Raw genomic sequence first — 22,450 nt, 5'->3', positions numbered from 1 at the left:
CTTAATCCAACACACAATATTTAACAATTAATTTGTAATTAAACTATGCTAATATATCCTATTAATTAGTCTTACATGATATAACTCTGAAAGACCTAAAAGAACAGAAATGAAAAAGGCAATACAATAAAAATAACCTATCACGACATGTGAACTCGTCAAACAAATTAAACAGAAGGTGCACAAGTAAAAGTAATAAAATGACAAATATCTATGTTACATTTGATATCACTACAATCTTCATATTACTCTCAGTTAAAGTGCACTCAACCCATTCATTCAGGCAGTAAAAGAAGAAAAGCATATTGCCATGGTGTAAGTTTAACTTGATGGAGATACCATTTTCAAAGCACAGAGTAGCATAAGTGGCAGTAACTTGTGCCAGTCATTTAGTAGCCAGAGATGATTGGTGGAGGAGGAGAAGCATAAGAAGAACCAAAGTCATGTGGAATAACGATACTATCTTCTTGGGGTGGTGGTGCATGAACAACAGGAGGAGGAGGAGAGTAGGCGGGTGGTGGAGGAGAGTAGATTGGCGGTGGGGGGGAGTAAACCGGTGGAGGAGGAAAGTTAACGGGTGGTGGAGGAGAGTAAATTGGTGGTGGGGGTGGTGGGGACTGAACCGGTGGAGGAGGAGAATAAACGGGTGGTGGCGGGGATTGCACTACTGGTGGAGGAGAGTAGATAGGCGGTGGTGAGAAGTGCACTGGTGGAGGAGGAGAGTAGATAGGTGGTGGTGGAGAGTTGATGGGTGGTGGTGGGGAGTGAACTGGAGGTGGTGGTGGAGAATGGACTGGTGGAGGTGGTGGAGAGTAGACTGGTGGAGGAGGAGGAGGAGGAGAATGTACTACTGGAGCTGGAGATGGAGGTGGAGATTTTGGAGGCCTATTTCGTTCTTTAGGTTCTTCATAATGATCATCATAATCATCATCATGCTTAGGTGCTTTAGGTGGTTTTGGATTTGATGGTGTTGGAGTCTGTGGTGTTGATGTTGGCTTCTTAGTTGGAGAAGGAGTTGGCTTTGGCGACGACGGTGTTTTCTTTTCATTTGGAGAAGGTGTAGGCCGTGGTTTCTTGTTATTATGTGAGGAGGGCGTTGGAGTTGGTTTCTCCTTTGGAGGTTTAGAAGGAGTATTTGATGACGGTGTTATTGGCATTGGTTTCTCACACTGTGCCTTGCTACAATCAACAGGCTTGCTTATGACAGCATTACAAGCGCTTCCATCCCTTTGTTTTGGCCTTTCTGGTATGCAATTCTTTTGATCATCCAACTTGATCCCCTTTCTTGTTTTAGGGTTACAACCCTCTTCCTCACCGTTGAAGTAGTTATTCGAGAACGTGAAGTTCTTTAAGTTCTCCAACTCACATATGCTCTTTGGCACAAAACCAGTAAGCTTGTTGTTTGCAATCGACAACACCGTCACTTCCTTCAATCCCATCAACGTTCTTGGCAACACACCAACCAAGTTGTTCTCACTAATGTCAAACACTTCCATGTGGCTAAGCTTTCCAATCTCCGGGGGCAAGCACCCCGTAAGCTTATTGTTCGTCACAACAAACTCATTCAATGTAGTGTCCATCGAACCAATACTTGTCGGGATGCATCCCTGAAAGTGGTTGTTGGCCAATACAATCACAGAGGCCGGAGAGCTTCCAATGCTCTCTGGAATCGCAGATGTGAACCTATTGTTGTTCAAGAAGATTGCATCTAATGTAATGTTGAAAAGCTCCGATGGAACCTCGCCTTCGAAGTCATTAAACCTGAGATCAAGGTAATGAAGAGAAGATATGGAGAGAACAGGGTTTGGAAACGGACCCACAAAACGGTTGTTGCTGATATCAATCTCATACAAGAGCTTTAACTTGGAGAAGCTTTTTGGGAGAATGCCACAAAACCTGTTAGAGTTTATGTGCAAAAGTGCAAGATCAGTTAACAACCCAATCTCTGAAGGGATGTAGCCTGCAATATCTGCATGGTTAAGATCAATGCCAGCCACAACTTGAATCGAAGGGTCATCAAGTGCTGGAGCACAATAGACTCCATTGTAAGAGCAAACATTAGGGCCCACCCAATTAGATGTGAAGTTTGATGGGTCAGAATAGATAGCATGCTTCCATGCTTCAAGGGCAATGTAGGCACTCTTGAGCCTAGGATTATCAAAGGTCAGGTTAATTTGGTAATTATCCACCCAGTCGTCGGGTAAATCAGCGTTCTCCTCAAGGGTTAACAATTGGCGACGTGCAATGAAAGAAGCTTCATCGCTGGAAAAAGCATCAGAAGGTGAGAGGATGAAGAGAGACAGCAATAGGAGGAAGCATCCCAAGACATGCATTTTATTACAAGGTGAAAATAGCAACTTGAAAAGCCCTAAAGGGTTACTTATAGAGAAACAATTCATTAGGAGGAGGGATTGTGGATAGAGGAGAGAGGCTCTACAAGATTTTCTCAACTCATGAAATACCTTTTATGCAAAATTTTGTGTGTTTGTTTAATGCGGTATCTAATTTTAGAGGATGGTTTAGAGTTTATACCGCGTGGATTCGCTTTAGCTTAATTAAGTTGCTTCCTCACCTAAATTTGCGTTTAACGTAATGTAATCTTTGGAAGAGTAACACAACCATGGAACGTATCTGGTTATAACATACTTGCGCGCAATATATTACTACTAATGACCCCATTGCATTATTTTCCTTAGCATGTGTCATCTTTTCTTCTATTTTTAGCGGTTGATTGTTGCTATTTTTGTTTAAAAAAACTTTTTCCAACAGAGCTTGCATGGCTTCATTCATAATGGCTGCATCAAATATGGATCGCATGTTATTTTTCAATCTCTTTATGCATATTTTTCGTTGTGAAATACTTTCTAGTTTTTTTTTTTAATTTAAATAAAACATCTCAATACTTTCCTTATAAAATATTTATAGACATTTTACTAAGTAAAATCATATTAGGTATACACTAAAATTAACTACTAAAATTAGTTATTAATGTAAAATATACATTAAAAATAAGTTAAATTATATATGCATTTTTTATTCAAATATATAGTAACTAATTTTGGTGGCTGATTTTGATATGCACATAGCATTTTTGTACTAAGTATCCTATAACATTCTTTGAAAAAAAGGTTATTCCCATGGTAAAATTCCTATATGTCATCAACAAGATTTATTCACAACTAACATTAGTTGTATTCATCCACCAGTATTCATCTACCAGTGTCACCATTCATTCACTCATCATGCATGGTTTCCTTCACTACATTATATCGAAATTGCCATCTATGTTGACATGTTCAAATTTAATTTTTTATTTATTATGTTATCTATCTATACATTTCATATTTATATTAATGAAATAATTTGCATATCAGAACTTTGTCCTTATATAGTTATTTTGTAACTAAATTTTTTTAACTTTATAAAGAGAAATCTGACAAGTGTACACTTCCATTGCATGTTATTATTGCAAAATTCATATTTGCCAATTCCTTAGCTTCTATACGATTTTTCTAATGAATCCTGCAACTCAAACATTTTTTTAACTGGAAAATTTTCATTTCCAATACTACAACGTTGTTTGAATTATTTATCTCAATACGGAAGTCATTTTAAAGCTGCTCACAATCCATATTTTTCAAAATCACAGTCATTACTTGCTTTGAATAAGTATTTTCATGTTATATATACCATACACGATATACATTCCTATTCCAAAAATTTCCTCCTTCCTTTCTTCTCTAATTCATTTTCATCTTTCTTATCTTCCAGTACTAATGTCTTTATCAGATTTTTAGGAATATGGTCGATTTTTTTCATAGAACTCAACCCGGACATGGTAAGTTGTTAAATTCTTTTTCTATCCCTTTTCATAATTTACTTTCTTAGTTATTATGTTTTATTTTTGTTATTTTGTATCTACTAATAATTGAGCTCTACCATTACTTTCAAGACATGGGTGAATACCTTCGATCTTTTTAAGAGCTTTAAGGAGTCCTTAACTAATGAGTTAGTATTTTATGGTTTTGTTGGCAATAAAATCGAAGTTCTTATTTAGAAGGCTCGTCGCGCCGCAATTATTGTTAACGGTAACAATAATTTTTGTATGTTGTATGGTCTCAAAGAGGATGGTTGGTTAAGGGTTTGCTACGTTGGAATGGACAAATTTCTTATACTCGAAATAAGTGACCACAACATGATGAAGTATCTATGTTTTCCCCAGTCAAGCTCCCTCTGGACATTAAATCTTCTCTTGTCATGGAAAAGGTTAATGCTAATGATGATAGCCATCTGGTTCAACCAAGATTAAACTCTCTATCTCCTGAATCATGTATTAAAACTCCAAACAATGTTATTCACCAATCATGTTCTGAAGAATTCTTCTGAATCATTCAGCCTCTACTTCAAGAGAATGTATTCAAGAATATTGATGGAATTCAATCAACAAACCCAGTTGAATTAATTCCTAGTTCTAAGGATAATAACCTCTGTTTCAACCCTGTTCAATATTCATCAAATCCTGACCCAATCAAACAAGTTTGTTTGCTTACCGACTTTACTTCTGCTCTAAACAATTCTTCAAATAATAATCATATGCATTATCCTTTTTTCCTCTTTATTTGACTATTCTCAACTTATGTACACTAATAGTAAAATTGAGAAAGAAAACATTAACATTGTAACTCCTGTTTTATCCGGTCACTTCATTAAAGTAATATCCCCATCCTCTTCTCCTCTTGAGCCACCATCTCATTCCATTGTGAAATCTATTTCCGATTATTAGGCAACCCATTTTTCATGGTACATTTTCGTATTATATGGTCACAATTTCTCCTTCGTTATCAACTAATAATTTACATGGTTTATTTTGTTTCGGTATTTTTTTTTATTAATTTTCACAGTTGTTGCCTTCAAAATTTGCATATGTAGCATTCCTTTTAAGATTGCGTTATGTCCATGTACGTCAACCAATTAGACCATCCTTTACAATAGGAATTAAATAGAGGGGATCTAATTCTTTTCTTTTAATTCCTCCCAGTCAGTAGTGCTCAGAGCCTTTGGCATACTCTGCAATTGTACTTGGTCTCGACTCTTAGTGCTCTATCTTAAGGGTTACTTGACACTTTCACACCACAAACATATATTGTTAGGGAAACAACTCTTTAAGCTTTTAATCATATTTGACCTTCCTAACCATTAATATTCAGAGCCTTAGACCTTGCTTCTTATTTTCTGTTGTTTTTTTTTTCTGTTTGTTTTGCTTCAAGGATCAATGTCTTACTCAATTTGGAGAATTCATAATATTTCTCTAAGTTTCTACTCCTCAAGAATCAACAATCTTGACAACAATATCTATTATGCACTATTTAATGCATACATTTAGAATCAAAGTTAATACCACCACATCAAAATAACCAAAATAAATCAAAATATATAACTCAAGTCTCATGCATTTTACTTCTTCTTTTCTTTTTCTTTTGATTTTTCAAACTCAGTATGCAATACATGAGACAATTTTCAAAATAAACATAAAATATCAAACTAAACAAGTAAGCTAGAGAAACAAGAAAATACTACTAATAATCATGCAAAGGAATTCAAACATATAATAGAAAGCAAGATAAAATAACTGGAAAAACATGAAATAAGTAAAACAACAGATAATGAAACTCAACCACCTCAATCCTGGTGGTTGCTCTCTCCCGGAAATCCTCTCCAGCACCTCAGCTCCTCCAACTCTTGTCTCTGGCTCTGCTGTTCCTCCACTAGCTGATGGAGGAGGGCAGAGTGGTCCTGATGCTCCATCCTCAGTTGATCAACAGACGACGTCAACTGCCCGATAGATGTAGTTAACTGCTCCCAATAGTCATGAGGAGGGAAATAATATCCCTGAGGCATCTCAGGTTGCTCCTACTGAGGAGGGAGAACTGGCTCCTGAAGCAGTGCTCGTCCAAACTCCTTGGCATACTTCATACCCCGCCTTGTAATCTGTTTGTCAACGTTAATAGGGGTATCTCCATCAATGTGGACTCGAGCAGCCTTATACAGGTGGAAGATGAGGTGAGGAAAGGCCAATCTAGCAGACGTGGAGGCCTTCGCCGCTATGCTATATGACTCCTGAGGGATCACACGCTGCACCTCCACCTCATTACTGAGCATGATGCAATGAATCATCACAACTCGGTCAATGGTAACCTCAGACCAGTTACTCATAGGGATGATAGAATGCTGAATGAACTCCAACCATCCCCGAGCAATCGGCTTCAAATCGCGCCTTCCCAGCTGGTATGTCTGACCTCGAGCATCCCTCCTCCACTGTGCTCTAGAGAGGCATATATCAGTGAGAATCTGGTCTAGTCTCTGATCAGTGTTGACCCTCTGAGTGTAGGAACGAGGGTCATCTTTGGATGGTGGCAGCTGAAGTATATCCCTCACCCTCTCTAGATCGAACTCTAAGATCCTACCTCAGACCATAGTGCGCCAGTTCTTTGGGTTGGGGTTCACGCCCTTAACATGCTTGTACATTACTCAGGCATTGGAGTAGAACTCCCTGACCATTAGAACACCCACATCCATCACAGGGTTGCATAGCACATAACAACCTTTCCTCAGAATCTGTTCTTGGATCTCTGAGTACTCATCCGGCTGTAAATCAAATCAGACCTCCAGGATGACCTTCTTTTTGCTCACAATCTCATTAAAGTGATCATCGTGGGTCTTGGGGGAAAACCGGCTAAAGTCGAATGGACCAGTTGAAGGAACCTTCTCTTTTCTCTTCCATGAAGAGGATTCTACGGTTTTTGGTGCCATGTGAAAGATGATGGAAATGGAAAAGTGGAGCGTCCCAACACCAAACTTAAAGCCTTTGCTTGTCCCCGAGCAAAGAGAAATAGAAATAATAGAGAAAAAGAAGTAAAAAAAATGGAAATAATGTGGATGTATGAAGGGACGAGAGAGATATACGAAGAGGAGGAGCTTATGGAATGGGGAAGGGAACAAAATGGCACAGATAGGGGGTGGCTCGATTAGAGAAGTGGGCAGGGGCGGGTTAAAGATGAAATGAAAAAATTAGTGGAAGGAGAGAGGGGGGCCTTCGGTTAAGAAAGAAATAAGAGGAGAGGGAAGTGGTTGTGTGGTAAAAAGATGGAAGAATGGGGTACATATAGAGGTGGGGGGAGTTACAGTTGGAGTATGGAAGGGGAAGGGAAGGAAATGAATGGAATTAATGGTGATGGATTGGGAATGGAAAGGAGGGGTTTATGGGTTTAATGAGATGGGATTAGGGAAGAGGAGGGTGGGTTGGTGGGATATGGGGAATTGAGGAAGGAGTAATGGGGGTGGTTGGGTATGAAAACGGTCAAAAAGAAGGGGAAGGGTGTGGGGGATGATGAGCGGATATTTTATACGCTTTTTTGCATCATTTTCATATAGTTTTTATAATGTTTTGTTTAAGTTTTATTATGTTTTCATAGGTTTTACTGCAAAATTCATACTTTTGGATTCTACTTTGAGTTTGTGTATTTTATGGTGATTTCAGGTATTTTCTGGTTGAAATTGAGGAGCTTGAGCTGAAGTCTGATTCAGAGACAGAGAAAGCATTGCAGATGCTGTCAGGATCTGACGTCCGTGCACTCGAAGGACCTTTTCTGGAGTTACAGAAGTCTAACTAGCGCACTCTTAATGGCTATGAAAAGCTAACATCTAGAGCTTTCCAGAAATATATAATAGTTCATACCTTGCTTTAGAAACAAAGGCCCAAAACTGGCATTCAACGCCAGTCACCAGCCCAATTCCTAGTGTCCAGCGCCCACAGGGGAGCAGCTGGCATCCAACGCCCAAAAGGGAGTCCTTAGCCAGCGTTCAATGCCCCTAAGGGGTACTAGCTCGTGGGAGACACTCAAGCTCAGCCCAAACACTCACCAAGTGGGCTCTAGAAGTGGATTTTCCTACTACAAGACTAGTTTATCTTATTTCTTTAATCCTTAGTTAGCAGATTAGTATATATATACAAGAGTTCACCCTTGTTAAAGGACTCTTGCCCACTTTTATGTTTTCTATTGTATTTTCGAACATCATGAGTCACTAACCTCCTAAGGTTAAGGTTAGGAGCTCTGCTGAGTTTCATGGATCAATAATATTATTGTTCTAGTTCCATATGTCTAATTCTATTCTCTTATGCATTCTCGTTCTTCATCTCATGAATTGAGGTGACTCGTGACAATCACCCTTGTTCTACATGGGTTTCGTGTGAGTCCTGATCCGGATAGCGTTGAGCTAAAGCTAGAAATTGCATTGCGGATTTCAATAGAGCATCTGAGTAACTGTGGATACATGACATGAAATCCCGTTAACTATGGGTGCGTGAGGTCTCTGTGGCGTTAAGGCTAGAGTCAGAGAAGCAGCACTTTTTGATCCGAAAGATCTGCCTTGTCTGTGGCACCTTGAGTAGGATCGTGAAGGGGAGTGGATTGCTTAGAGCTTCATCTTCTGCTACAGTGAGAAACCTAGAGGTTGCTTGATGAGAGGACATGAGTTATCTCAACATGGTGGATTGCTGCAGTGGAAGAAGTTAACTTGATGAGAGGACATGAGTTAATCACTTACGGTAGTCATTGAAGGAATCAGAAAGTTATTGAAGTAGACAGTAAAAAAAGTTAATCCAGAAAGACAAAGCATCTCCGAAGCCTCAACCGTTCTATCATCATTGATTTCACACCTATCTAGTAATGTTTTATTTATTTATTTTGTTTTATGCATTTCCGTGACAAACTAAAATTTCTATCGCTTAACTAAGATCTGCAAGGTAACCACTACTTGCTTAAACCAACAATCTTCGTGGGATCGACTCTCACTCACCTGAGGTATTACTTGGACGACTGGTATACTTGTCGGTCTATCTGTGTGAATTCTGCGGAGCCAGTTTCGTGCACCAGGGGGCCACAGTTTTACCGTTTGCAAAATCTAAAACCCCTTCTTCACTAGCAAGTGTCACGCTGCTGGCGCTAAATGCCAGCATCAGTGTTTAGCGCTGCATCGTTTCAAACTTTGAGTTAATTAGGGCGTTAAACGCCCGTCCTAGCGTTTAACGCCACTACCCTATTACAATTTTTTTTGGACGAGGCCTGGTGCTAAACGCCCATGTGGCGTTTAGCGCCCTATGAAGCACGGAAGCTTTGAAATTTGTGCCATCCAGGGCGTTAAACACCCTTCCTGGTGTTTAACACCAGCACCTTTGCTGCCAATTCTGGTGCTAAATGCCAAGGTCCGTGTTTAGCACCCAACACGACGTAACTCCACCTGGATTTGCGTGCTCCTCAATGCTAAATGCCCAGCCTGGCATTTAACACCAGAGCACCCGAATTGAGATCCTTTCCAAGGTGTTCTGTTCTTTTTCCAGACTCCTTTGTTCCTATTTGAAATACTTTGCATGACCACAAACGTTATAAAACCAAGGAAAACTATGAATAAAAGTCATAAATAAATATAGATTAAACTGGAAACAAAATCAAAGGATACTCAGGGTTGGGTTGCCTCCCAATAAGCACTTTTTTACCATAACTAGATTGACGGTTAGCTCTGCTAAGGTGAGGGTGGATCATAGAGCCTCCTCAACTCTCACTGTGAATCATTTTCCTATGCTCTGATGGATTAACTCAATATGCTCAAGAGATAAGATCCTGTTCACTATATGAGGCAAGATTGGAAATTTGGTCAACACCACTTTCATTTCTGGTGAGAAATCTTCAGTGGGGATCTTCTTGTTCCTCCATCCCTTGGGCACTTTCTTCTTGGGACCTTCTCCCTTGGGGGATGATGCACACCCAACACCAAACTTAGGTTTGATGTCAGAGAGAATTGTATTGGTTCCCACTAAAGGAGGTTTGAGCTATAAACTCTGCTTCACTTCAGTCAGGGATCCTTGGAGATTTAGGTTAATGAGTTCACTCTTCATACAAGTGCCTCCTTCATCTGAGTGATGTATGGGTCTAAAAACCCTAAAGACCAAATAATCCTCACGCATCCTCAGAACAAATTCACCTTTTTCCACATTGATCAGAGCTCTCCCAGTGGCTAGGAATGATCTTCCTAGGATTATAGAGTCGTTTTCATCCTCTCCCATGTCAAGGATTACGAAGTCTGCTAGGAGGAAGAATTTTCCCACTTTGACCAAGACATTCTCCACTATTCCATGTGCATGTTTCTGAGATTTGTCTGCCATTTGTAATGCTATCCTTGTTGGTTGTGCCTCTTGCATTTGTAGCTTCTTCATCACAGACAATGACATTAAATTGATACTTGCCCTAAGATTACATAGGGCTTTGTCAAAGGTTATTCTTCCAATAGTGGATAGAATCTGAAAGCTCCCTAGATCTGGTATCTTCCTTGGCAATTTGTTCTGAATTATCGCACTACATTCCTTGCAAATCAATAGTTCATGAACTTGACATAGGGAGGCATTTGCTCCAGAACCTCAACAAAAGGAATATTGATTTGCAACTTTCTAAAAACTTCCAAGAACTATGAGAATTGCTTGTCCTTGGTCTGTTTTTAGAGCTTCTGAGGGTATGGCAACTTCGATTTGTGCTCAAGTGCCTTGGGTGGGGCGTCTGCTATGGTACCCTCAGTCTTTTCTAGAGCTTCTGTTTTCTCTGATCCCTTAGCAACTTGTACTTCCTCCTCTGTCACTGGTTCACTTACTAATGTGATAGCCTTGCACTCTTCTCTTGAATTAGGTACTGTGTCACTAGGAAGAGTATTAAGAGGATTCTCAGGTACTTGCTTGCTCAACTGACCTACTTGTATCTCCAAGTTTTGAAGTGAAGCTCCAGTCTCCTACATGAAACTATGAGTGTTCTTGGAGAGTTCTGCAACTATAGAAGCCAAGTTTGAAGTATTCTAAGGCTGAGAGGGTGCTTGTTGTGACTGAGAAGCTTGAAACTGACGGTTGTTAAAATTATTCTAATTAAAAACGCCTTGAGAGTTGTTGAAGTTTGGTTGCCTCTGAGATTGGTCTCTCCACCCAAAGGTAAGATGATTCCTCCACACTTGATTAAATGTATTAGAAAAAGGATCATTGTTGGATGGTGTAGAGGCATTACCCATGAAATTAACCTGTTCAGAAGTAAACTGGCCATAGTCATAAGTCTCACCTTGAGGGAAGCCGTCACTCATGTCATAGGAAGTGTCTTGAACACTGACAGCTGAAACTTACATTCTACTCAAGTATTGTGTAATAGCATTGATTTGCTGAGACATAGCCTTATTCTAGGCAAGAATAACATCAAGGTATCCAACTCCATGACTCCTTTTTTCACAGAGGTCTTTTCAAAAGAGTATAAATACTGGTTGTTAGCAACCATCTCAATCAACTCCATAGCTTCATCAGAGGTCTTTTTCATGTGGGGTGACCCTCCTGCAGAATTATCCAAGGACATCCAAGTAGTTTTAAAGACTCCATCATAGAATATCTGCAACTGTATCCAGTCTAAGAACATATCAGGAGGACACTTCCTGAGTATCAACTTATACCTTTCCCAGGCTTCATAGAGAGACTCACCTTCTCTCTGCCTGAAAGTCTGAATATCCGTTCTCAGCTTAATCAGCTTTTGAGGAGGAAAGAACTTGGTCAGAAACCTGTTGACCACCTTATCCCAAGTGTCCAAGCTCTCCTTAGGCTGAGTATCAAGCCACTTTTTAGCTCGGTCCCATACAACAAATGGGGAGAAAAGTATCTTGTAGACATCAGGATGAACTCCATTAATCTTCATTGTGTCACAAATCAGTAGGAAATTAGAAATAAACAAGTTCGATCCTGCGGGAGTCCGTGAAACTGGCAATTTTGCTGCACTAAAGAAATCAACTGAGACTTCAGCTCAAAGTTGTTAGTAGCAACAGCGGGTACAACAATGTTATTCCCATATAAATTCGAGCCATGAGTAGTATAAGAGCCAAGTGTTCTCCTAGGTTGTGCAGGCATAATAGGAGGAGGATTAACAACATTGGCATTAATTGCATTGTTGTTATTGTTGAGCTCCATAGTGGACTTTTCAACTTACTTCTGAAAATTATTCCTGATATTTTCACCGGTTTATAAGCTCTAGCTTGTTGCAAACACCACCTCAAGGTCCTTTCAATCTCAGGATCAAAAGTTAGAGGTTCTTTGTTTTTATTCCTGCTGATAAACAACAGAAAACAAAGAAAAAGTGAAAATATCTACGTCAGAGTGCAGAGAATTTCTAGTGAGGTATCCTATGTAAAAGAAATAAACTAAAATAAACTAAACAAATAACACAAAAATTTTCGAAAATCAATAAGGAGGATAAGCCACTAAATTCGAAAATACATGAAAAGAAAATTAATCAGGAAAAACAAAATAAGATCACTAAGGGGGGCACCAAACTTAATTTCAATAATTAATAAAATTTTTTCAACTAAAATAAAACTAAATTTTTGAAAGTTTAAAGAACAAAAACAAATAAAACTAAAAACTAAGAACGCCTAATCTAAGCAATCAGACATTAGTTAGTTGTCAGTCACAGTCAATCTCTGGCAACGGTGATGACATGTCACCATGTCATGTTTTTCTATGCTTTTTTACTAGTTTTTTTACTTGGTTTTCATGCATTCTTATGCAATAAGTAAGCCATTTGGGTGGAATTTCATGTTTCCTTTGATTCGATCAACCATGGATAATTTAATGCATTTCATGAGGTTTTGTGCTATAATTGTCGTATATTATGAAAGAGAAACAATCTCATGATTTTGAGCATAGCTTTGATGTTTTGATTGATTGATGATAGGTGAAAAGAGCTTTGAAGAAGGTTGAAGAAAGAAGGAATGGCAAAGAGCAAGAGAGGACAAAAAGCTTGAGCCAAAGTTTGCCTCAAACTTTAGCTCAAACTTTTGGAAGAGTTGAAAACACCCTGGATGGAGCAAAAGCTTGCGCCAACGTTTGCCTCAAGCTTTTTGGCAAACGTTGGCGCCACACCAACATACCCAGGGGAGAAAAAGCTTGTGCCAACGTTTGCCTCAAGCTTTTTGGCAAACGTTGGCGCCACAACAGCCTGAAGGGGTATACTTCCAATAAGAATAACTTGAGTTACAGAGCTCCAAATGAGGTGATTCAAAAAGCAATGGAAAGTAGGAATCGAGAGCTTTCTAAGCATATATGGAACTGCATGATGGACACTAAAATTGAGGGAGAAAACTGCCCCGAAATGTGTATAAACGAACATGGTGGCAACCTGCAGTGAGGCCAACTGACCTCTGCACTTTCGACGGAGTATAACTCGAGCTGTAGAACTCCAAATGATGCGCTTCCAACGGCATTGGAAAGTCGACATTCAGGGCTTTCCAACAATGTATAATAGTATGGGGGTGGACAATGTGTTTGAGCCTCCAAAATCTAGCGTTTTCGACCACGTTTGAGGCAAACGTCGCCTCAAACGCTGCACACCAAAGCCAGCGACCTTGTCCTCTTCAAAGGAGCATAACTTGAGTTGTAGATGTCATATTGAGGTGATTCTAATTGGGTTAGAAAGCTGACATTCAGAGCTTTCTAACCATATATAATAGTCTATAGTTGGCATGAAATTGGCAACGTTGACAAGAGGACAAAGTAGCACCCCAAGAGGCATACAAGAGGGATCCACGTTTGGCTCAAAGTTTGACCTCAAACTTTAGCTCAAACGTGGATGACAGCAAAAAGAGGCTAGCTGATATAAAAAGCTTGAGCCAAAGTTTGCCTCAAACTTTGACTCAAGCTTTTATGATTCATGGCCCGGTTCATAATGGGTTTCTCTCCAACTCCAAGAGCAATCAACAGAGGCCATCTTCAACCCAAATCCAAAGCAAGCAAAGCCCATTATCATCACTCAAAGGCACAAGAGATAGATAAAATAGGAATTTCATTTAATTGTAATTTGTCTTTAATTTCACTTTCATTTTCATTTTCATTTTGTAAAAGCCTATAAAAAGGCATAATTTTCATTTTAGGAGGGGAGTCAATTAGAAAGGATGTTGGCTCCACTAGGGGGCATTGGCATTAGAGAGCTCTCTCTCTTAGTTTTCATTTTGTTTTAAATCTTGGGTTGAGAATTGAAGAAATTCTGTTTCAATCTCACCTCGAGAATTCTCTCTATTTTCTTCTTCTGCAAATTTTCAAGTGAATTGCAATTTGAATCAAAGTTCTCTTACTGCTTTCATCTTCATTTCTTCTTCAATCTGTCTGCTGTTGGATCAAGGAAGGACTTGAGATCTAGATTTGTTTTCTAGTCTCCTCCACCCCTGAGATCTTCAATATCCTTTTAATTGCTGAAATTTAGCATCAGTCATTTTCTGTTTTTTTTTTTTATTTTTCAAGCATTTTTACTCTCTGTTTACATTGCTCTCAATTTACTTTCCTGCAATTTAAGCTTTCTGCAAGAGTTCTAAGCTTTGATCTATTGCTTTATTTAATTTCCAGCACCCACTCCCATTTACATTTCATGCTCTTTAAGTTACGTGCCAATTTACATTCTGCAACTTTAAATTCATTGTCATTTACTTTCTGTTGGCTACAATTTCACACAATTCACTTCAATGTTAGCTTGACTAAACTAATCACCCACTAAAGTTGCTTGATCCATCAATCCCTGTGGGATCGACCTCACTCACGTGAGTTTTATTACTTGATGCGACCCGGTATACTTGCCGGTAAGATTTGTGTGTTTGGAATTTGTTTTTTGTTTTCCAAAAATACACATCAAGTTTTTCGCGCCGTTGCCAGGGATTGATTTAGATCAACAATGATTAAGTGGGTGAGAAGTCTAGATTAAGCATTTTCTTTGTTTTTGTTCTTGAAACCAAGGTGTTTGTGTTTTTGCCTCACTAAGCAAATATCATCTGAAACATGAATTTCAATTTTATTTGGTGTTGTGTTTTACAAAATTCAAATGGTGTTCAACTCATCTTATGATCAAACAAATTTTATGGGATATTACCCACCATCACCAATCTCTAATGGTGGCTGGGAATATCACCAAGAGAATACACATTCTGAGCACTCCAATTCATGGAGACTTGCTTCAGAGACACAAGATGAACAAGAAAATCATATGGGATACCAACCACCACCACAAAATGATTCATATCATTATCCTCATGGTGGATGGAAGCATCACCAAAGAATGGAAGAGCATCCACCCTCACGTCCCAGTTTCTCATTTGAAAGATCTTCATCACTTGATTATGCCTCAACACAAAGTTTCCCCCAAAATCCATACAAGTCATCCCATCAATCACACGACTCATTCCACACCCCTCAACACAACTTCACCACAATACATCCATGTCACCAAAATTATTCTCAACCTTCATCTCTTGAACCAACAGATGAGGATTACCTTCAAGCCATTGAAATACATAGAAAACTAGTGGAAAGATACACAAAATCCCCATCCTGGAAAGAAATCGTCTTCAAGAAGATGAATGGGACCTCAGAACAAACAAGGGGAAACTTAGAACCATCAAACAGTAAGGATGAAGACCAATTGATGGATGTGAAGGATAAAGTGGAAGAGCAAGATAAGGAGGCTACTGTATTAAGTGAACTTCCAATGAAGAATGAGATGGTTGAAAATGAAACTGCACTTGAGGTAACAAAGGAACATTCACAACCCTCACAAACTTCCCCTGAATCTGTGATCGAAAAATATGAAGAAGAGATGAAGAAATCTTGGGAAGAATAACTAACCTCCTCCATAAAAGAACTATTAAGTCAAATGTTGGGTGCAAAGAAAGGAGTGGAGGAGCATGAAAGTGAGGAAGTCATTCCAGAGAATTCACACTCAAGTGAAGCTGAAAATCACATGAAGGAAGGGCTCATGGAACCACCAATACAAGAGACTCTTTATGAAAAGAAGACTCCAACAATCACACAACCACCAAGACTTGGATTCAAGGAAGTGAAGGCAATTAACAAAAGCACCAAGAAGAGGATTGTGACCAAGCTACCAAGGACAACATTCAAGAGGAGGTCAACCACAAGCAATCCAACCCCTGTACCAATAGCAAGCAAGCTCAATCAAGCCATGTACAAAAGAAAGCTTGCTGAGAGGAAACCAAGACAGGGGGCAATAGCTGAATCTTCTCCTCTCTTGAAGTCATTCCTCTTAACAAACTGGAAGAAGAGGAAGAGAGTGAACAACATGTCAACCGTAGGTATAATTTCTCTTCTCTGCTTTGTTTTCGTTCTTTGTTTTGTTTAAATAAATTGGCATATGGTTACATTCTAAGTTTGGTGTTGCCTTGCAACAAATTGTTTTCAATCTTTTTGGATGATTGCATCAAATAAAAAAAAAATGAAAGTGACACACCAAGATTCTAAGTTTGGTGTGCCACTTATTTTTCTATGCAAATCATTCAGTAATACCACTTGTTTGCATAATCATAATGTTCTTTGCACTGTTATCTTTCTTTTAGTGAGACAATTTTAGTTTTCTCTTTGTTTTTAGTCATTCCCTTGTTTTAAATGCTTTCTTTTACTTACTGTGTTTGTTAATACATCACCAAGAGACCCTTATTCATGACATATTCTTTACTTGGTGATTGTATTTAACATATAACAGTTTCATTTAGTTTTAGTTTAAATAAATTGACATATGGTTGCATTCTAAGTTTGGTGTTGCTATGCAACAAAAATTTGCTTCTAATCCTTACTGGATACTTGCATTAATTCCAAGTGAAAGTGTCACACTAAGTTGGGTGTGCCATTTATCTTTTATGCAATGTATTGTGCACACCTTCTTATCTATGCAATCACAATGTCTCTGTCCTTTGTGCCTTGATTATTATCTTTAATTTTGCTTGCTTAAAACACATGTATTACTAACATTTCATTGTGTGAGACACTCATGATCCATCTTAGCCCCATAGCCATTATTCTAATTGTTGCTTGAGGATGAGCAAGCATTCTGAGTTGGCAAGGGAAAGAGGAAGAATAGAGGAAAAAAGGACAACAATGACGAAAGATGAACTACAAGGTTGTAGAGTTCCTTTTCCTCTCATTTATTTCCAGCACTTAAATTGCATGATTGTCTTCATCCTTTCTGTTTACATGTGTGTATGAATAAAGCATAACTTGAATATTGATTTGTAACATGTTGCTGTGGCATTATGATTACCAACTTGAGTTTTGTGAATTCAAAAGCAATAAAGTATCATGATCATAAACAAACAAGGAATTAAAGAAGAATTTAGCATGTGCATAAAAGTATTGGAAAGCTAGTATGTTTGATTGTTGCTTAATTGCGTTGGATTTTATTTAATTGAAGTTTTCATCTAGCACATTTTGTGAAATCTTTTAAAATCATGAAAACCTTGAAGAAGCAAATGCAAAATAAAGCAAGAAAAGAAAAAGGGAAAGAATGAGAAAGCTGAAGGCTTTGAGTACCAATGGCAATTTATTTGTTAAGTACTTGTGGTGTTTATGTATCAAGCCAAATGCTTGAAAACAAAACACTTAGAAGTCAAGGTTAGGCTCAAAGTGCAAAAGCACTCCCTCAAAGCTCAAGGCTCTGAGCACCAATGATTAGAGAGTAAAGAAAAGAAAAACTGAGCTTAATGAAGTCCTCTAATCAAATGCTTGTGGTGCTTATGTATCAAGTGGTAATACTTGAAAACAAAGCATTTAGAAGTCGTAGCTTTGTTATCAACTCATGGGGCAAAGCACCCATAAGGAGAAGCTAATAAGAAAAATCAAAAGCTTGCTTCAAGGAAGAAATATAAAGAAAAGATTTCATAAATTGAGCTAGATAGAAGCATCAATCATTTACATTTCTTTTGTGATTATAGCATGCTTAGAAAACTAGCTTACCATGAACATTGAGTTGCTATTCTTCTTACCTTGGATTGTCAATCTCTATTGCATGATTCTTTTCTTGCTTGAGGACAAGCAAGGTTTAAGTTTGGTGTTGTGATGACATGTCACCATGTCATGTTTTCCTATGCTTTTTCACTAGTTTTTTTACTTGGTTTTCATGCATTCTTATGCAATAAGTAAGCCATTTGGGTGGTGATGAGTGGATAATTTATACGCTTTTTGGCATTGTTTTTAGTATGTTTTTAGTAGGATCTAGTTACTTTTAGGGATGTTTTCATTAGTTTTTATGTTAAATTCACATTTCTGGACTTTACTATGAGTTTGTGTGTTTTTCTGTGATTTTAGGTATTTTCTGGCTGAAATTGAGGGACTTGAGCAGAAATCAGATTCAGAGGTTGAAGAAGGACTGCTGATGCTGTTGGATTCTGACCTCCCTGCACTCAAAATGAATTTTCTGGAGCTACAGAACTCAAAATGGCGCGCTTCCAATTTCGTTGGAAAGTAGACATCCAGGGCTTTCCAGCAAAATATAATAGTCCATACTTTTGCCAAGAATAGATGATGTAAACTGGCGTTCAACACCAGCTTTCTGCCCAAAACTGGCGTCCAGCGCCAGAAAAGGATCCAAAACCAGAGTTGAACGCCAGAAATGGATCAAAACCTGGCGTTCAACTCCACAAATGGCCTCTGCACGTGCAACACTTAAAGCTCAGCCCAAGCACACACCAAGTGGGCCCCGGAAGTGAATTTATGCATCAATTACTTACTCATGTAAACCCTAGTAGCTAGTTTATTATAAATAGGACCTTTCACTATTGTATTAGACATCTTTGGATCTTTGGATTATCTTTTGATCCTTTGATCATCTTTGATCAGTTGTATGCTATCTTAGATCACGTTTGAGGGCTGGCCATCTCAGCCATGCCTGGACCTTCACTTATGTATTTTCACGGTAGAGTTTCTACACTCCATAGATTAAGGTGTGGAGCTCTGCTGTTCTTCAAAGATTAATGCAAAGTACTACTGTTTTCTATTCAATTCATCTTATTTCGATTCCAAGATATTCATTCGTACTTCAACCTGAATGTGATGAACGTGACAATCATCATCATTCCCTATGAACGCGTGCCTGACAACCACTTCCGTTCTACCTTAGATTGAATGAGTATCTCTTAGATCTCCTAATCAGGATCTTCGTGGTGTAAGCTAGAATGATGGCGGCATTCAAGAGAATCCGGAAAGTCTAAACCTTGTCTGTGGTATTCCGAGTAGGATTCAATGATTGAATGACTGTGACGAGCTTCAAACTTGCGATTGTGGGGCGTTAGTGACAGACGCAAAAGAATCAATGGATTCTATTCCGACATGATCGAGAACCGACAGATGAATAGCCGTGCTGTGACAGAGCATGCTAGCATATTATTCACTGAGAGGAGGGGATGTAGCCACTGACAACGGTGATGCCCTTGCATAAAGCCAGCCATGGAAAGGAGTAAGACTGATTGGATGAAGACAGCAGGAAAGCAGAGGTTCAGAGGAACGAAAGCATCTCTATTCGCTTATCTGAAATTCTCACCAATGATTTACATAAGTATTTCTATCCTTTATTATTTATCTTTTAATTATCTAATCCAATCACATTTGACCTTATCTGACTGAGATTTGCAAGGTGACCATAGCTTGCTTCATACCAACAATCTCCGTGGGATTCGACCCTTACTCACGTAAGGTATTACTTGGACGACCCAGTGCACTTGCTGGTCAGTTACAGGGAGTTGTGAACCGTGGTCTTGGCATCATGTTTTTGGCGCCATTTCCAGGGAAAGAAAGAGCAATGAATTTTACATAATTAAAGTGTAATCATGATTCCGCGTACCAAGTTTTTGGCGCCGTTGCCGGGGATTGTTCGAGTTTGGACAACTGATGGTTCATCTTGTTGCTCAGATTAGGTAATTTTCTTTTTGTTTTGTTTTCAAAAAAATGTTTTCAGAAAAAAAAATTTATTCAAAATTTTTAAAGAATGAATTCTAGTGTTTCATGAAGCATGTGAAGCCTGGCTGGCTGTAAAGCCATGTCTAAATTTATTTGGATTGAGGCTTGCAATTTGTTATCAAATCAATATACTCTGGTGTTACATGCTGAAGCTTGGCTGGCCATTGGCCATGTCTAGTGTTTTGGACTGGAGCTTTCATTGAAAGCTTGGTTGGCTAGTGAGCCATATCTAATTCCTGGACTGAAGCTTTAGACTAAGAATGCAAGATTCCTGGAATTCATATTAAAAATTTTGGAATCCTTATTTTTTTTTCTAATTAAATTTCGAAAAAAAATAAAAAAAAATTAGAACATCATAAAAATAAAAAATATTTCATGTTTCTTGTTTGAGTCTTGAGTCATGTTATAAGTTTGGTGTCAATTGCATGTGCATCTTGCATTTTTCGAAAATTTCATGCATTCATAGTGTTCTTCATGATCTTCAAGTTGTTCTTGGTAAGTCTTCTTGTTTGATCTTGATGATTTTTTGTTTTGTGTTGTTTGGTGTTTTTCATATGCATTCTTGAATTCTTAGTGTCTAAGCATTAAAGAATTCTAAGTTTGGTGTCTTGCATGTTTTCCTTGCATTAAAGATTTTTCAAAATTGTGTCTTTGATGTTCATCTTGACATTCATAGTGTTCTTGGTGTTCATCTTGACATTCATAGCATTCTTGCATTCATCACATGTTTTGATCTAAAAATTTCATGCATTGCATAATTTTCATGTTTTTTCTCTCTCATCATAAAAATTTCAAAAATAAAAAAAATATCTTTCCCTTTTTCTCTCATCAAATTCGAAAATTTGAGTTGACTGTTTCAAAAATTTTTAAAATCAAGTTGTTTCTTATGAGTCAAATCAAATTCTCAATTTGAAAATCTTATCTTTTTCAAAATCTTTTTTCAAAAATCAAATCTTTTTCAAATTTCTTAGTTATTTTCGAAAATTACAAAAATATTTTTCAAAAATCTTTTTCTTATTTTTATATCAAATTTTCGAAAATAACAATAACAATTAATTTTTTGATTCAAAAATTTTAAGTTTGTTACTTACTTGTTAAGAAAGATTCAAACTTTAAGTTCTAGAATCATATCTTGTGATTTCTTGTGAATCAAGTCATTAATTGTGATTTTAAAAATCAAATCTTTTTCAAAACTAATTTCAATCATATCTTTTCAAAAATATCTTCTTATCTTATCTTTTTCAAAATATGATTTCAAAATATCTTCTCTAACTTCTTATCTTATCTTTTTCAAAATTGATTTTCAAAATTTGTTTCAACTAACTAACTAACTTTTTGTTTGCTTCTTATCTTTTTCAAAACTACCTAACTAACTCTCTCTCTCTAATTTTCGAAAATATCTTCCCCCTTTTTCAAAATTTCTTTTTAATTAACTAATTATTTTAAATTCTCATTTTAATTTTCGAAAATTACTAACATTTTTCAAAAATCATTTTCAAAAATCACTAACTCTTTTTCAAAAATAATTTTCAAAAATTCCCTCCTTCTCTCTCATCTTATTCTATTTATTTATCCATCTACTAACATCTCTTCCTCACATCATCACCAAATTCGAACCTCCTTTTCTATCTGTGTTCGAATTTCTTCTTCTTTTCTTATACTAACAATAAGGGACCTCTTTACTGTGACATAGAGGATTCCTCTTCTTTTCTTTTTCTCTCCTCTTTCTTATGAGCAGGGACAGAGAAAAAGGAATTCTTGTTGAAGCTGATCCAGAACCTGAAAGGACTCTGAAGAGGAAATTAAGAGAAGCTAAATTACAACAATCCAGAGACAACTTGATTGAAAATTTCGAACAAGTAAAGGAGATGGCAGCCGAACCCAACAACAATACAAGGAGAATGCTTGGTGACTTTACTGCACCAAATTCCAATTTACATGGAAGAAGCATCTCCATTCCTGCCATTGGAGCAAACAACTTTGAGCTGAAACCTCAATTAGTTTCTCTGATGCAGCAGAACTGCAAGTTTCATGGACTTTCATCTGAAGATCCTTTTCAGTTCTTAACTGAATTCTTGCAGATATGTGATACTGTAAAAACTAATGGAGTAGATCCTGAAGTCTACAGGCTCATGCTTTTCCCTTTTGCTGTAAGAGACAGAGCTAGACTCTGGTTAGATTCTCAACCTAAGGATAGCCTGAACTCATGGGATAAGCTGGTCAAGGCTTTCTTAGCCAAGTTCTTTCCTCCTCAAAAGCTTAGTAAGATTAGAGTGGACGTTCAGACCTTCAGACAGAAAGAAGGTGAATCCCTCTATGAAGCTTGGGAGAGATACAAAGGACTGACCAAAAAGTGTCCTACTGACATGCTTTCAGAATGGACCATCCTGGATATCTTCTATGATGGTCTATCTGACTTAGCCAAAATGTCATTGGATACTTTTGCAGGTGGATCTATACACCTAAAGAAAACGCCTGCAGAAGCTCAAGAACTCATTGACATGGTTGCTAATAACCAGTTTATGTACACTTCTGAGAGGAATCCTGTGAGTAATGGGACGCCTATAAAGAAGGGAGTTCTTGAAATTGATACTCTGA

At 37.9% G+C, this 22,450-nt stretch overlaps 1 non-coding gene and 1 pseudogene across 1 annotated transcript; both read right to left on the bottom strand.

The window, feature by feature from the left end:
* Positions 1-379: 379 nt before the first annotated feature.
* Positions 380-2,399, bottom strand: LOC107607638 (pollen-specific leucine-rich repeat extensin-like protein 4 pseudogene; annotated as a pseudogene).
* A 19,717-nt stretch (positions 2,400-22,116) lies between these two features.
* Positions 22,117-22,223, bottom strand: LOC148554063 (small nucleolar RNA R71). The gene has a single exon (XR_015893154.1). It is a non-coding gene; the product is annotated as a small nucleolar RNA R71 (small nucleolar RNA).
* Between the last annotated feature and the right edge of the window lie 227 nt (positions 22,224-22,450).

The sequence above is a fragment of the Arachis ipaensis genome, chromosome B7 (genome assembly GCF_059453495.1).
Source record: "Arachis ipaensis isolate K30076 ecotype BB chromosome B7, ASM5945349v1, whole genome shotgun sequence".
In the NCBI taxonomy this organism is placed as follows: domain Eukaryota; kingdom Viridiplantae; phylum Streptophyta; class Magnoliopsida; order Fabales; family Fabaceae; genus Arachis; species Arachis ipaensis.
Note: the sequence above shows the minus strand (reverse complement) of the source record. Positions and strands in the feature narration are given on the sequence as shown.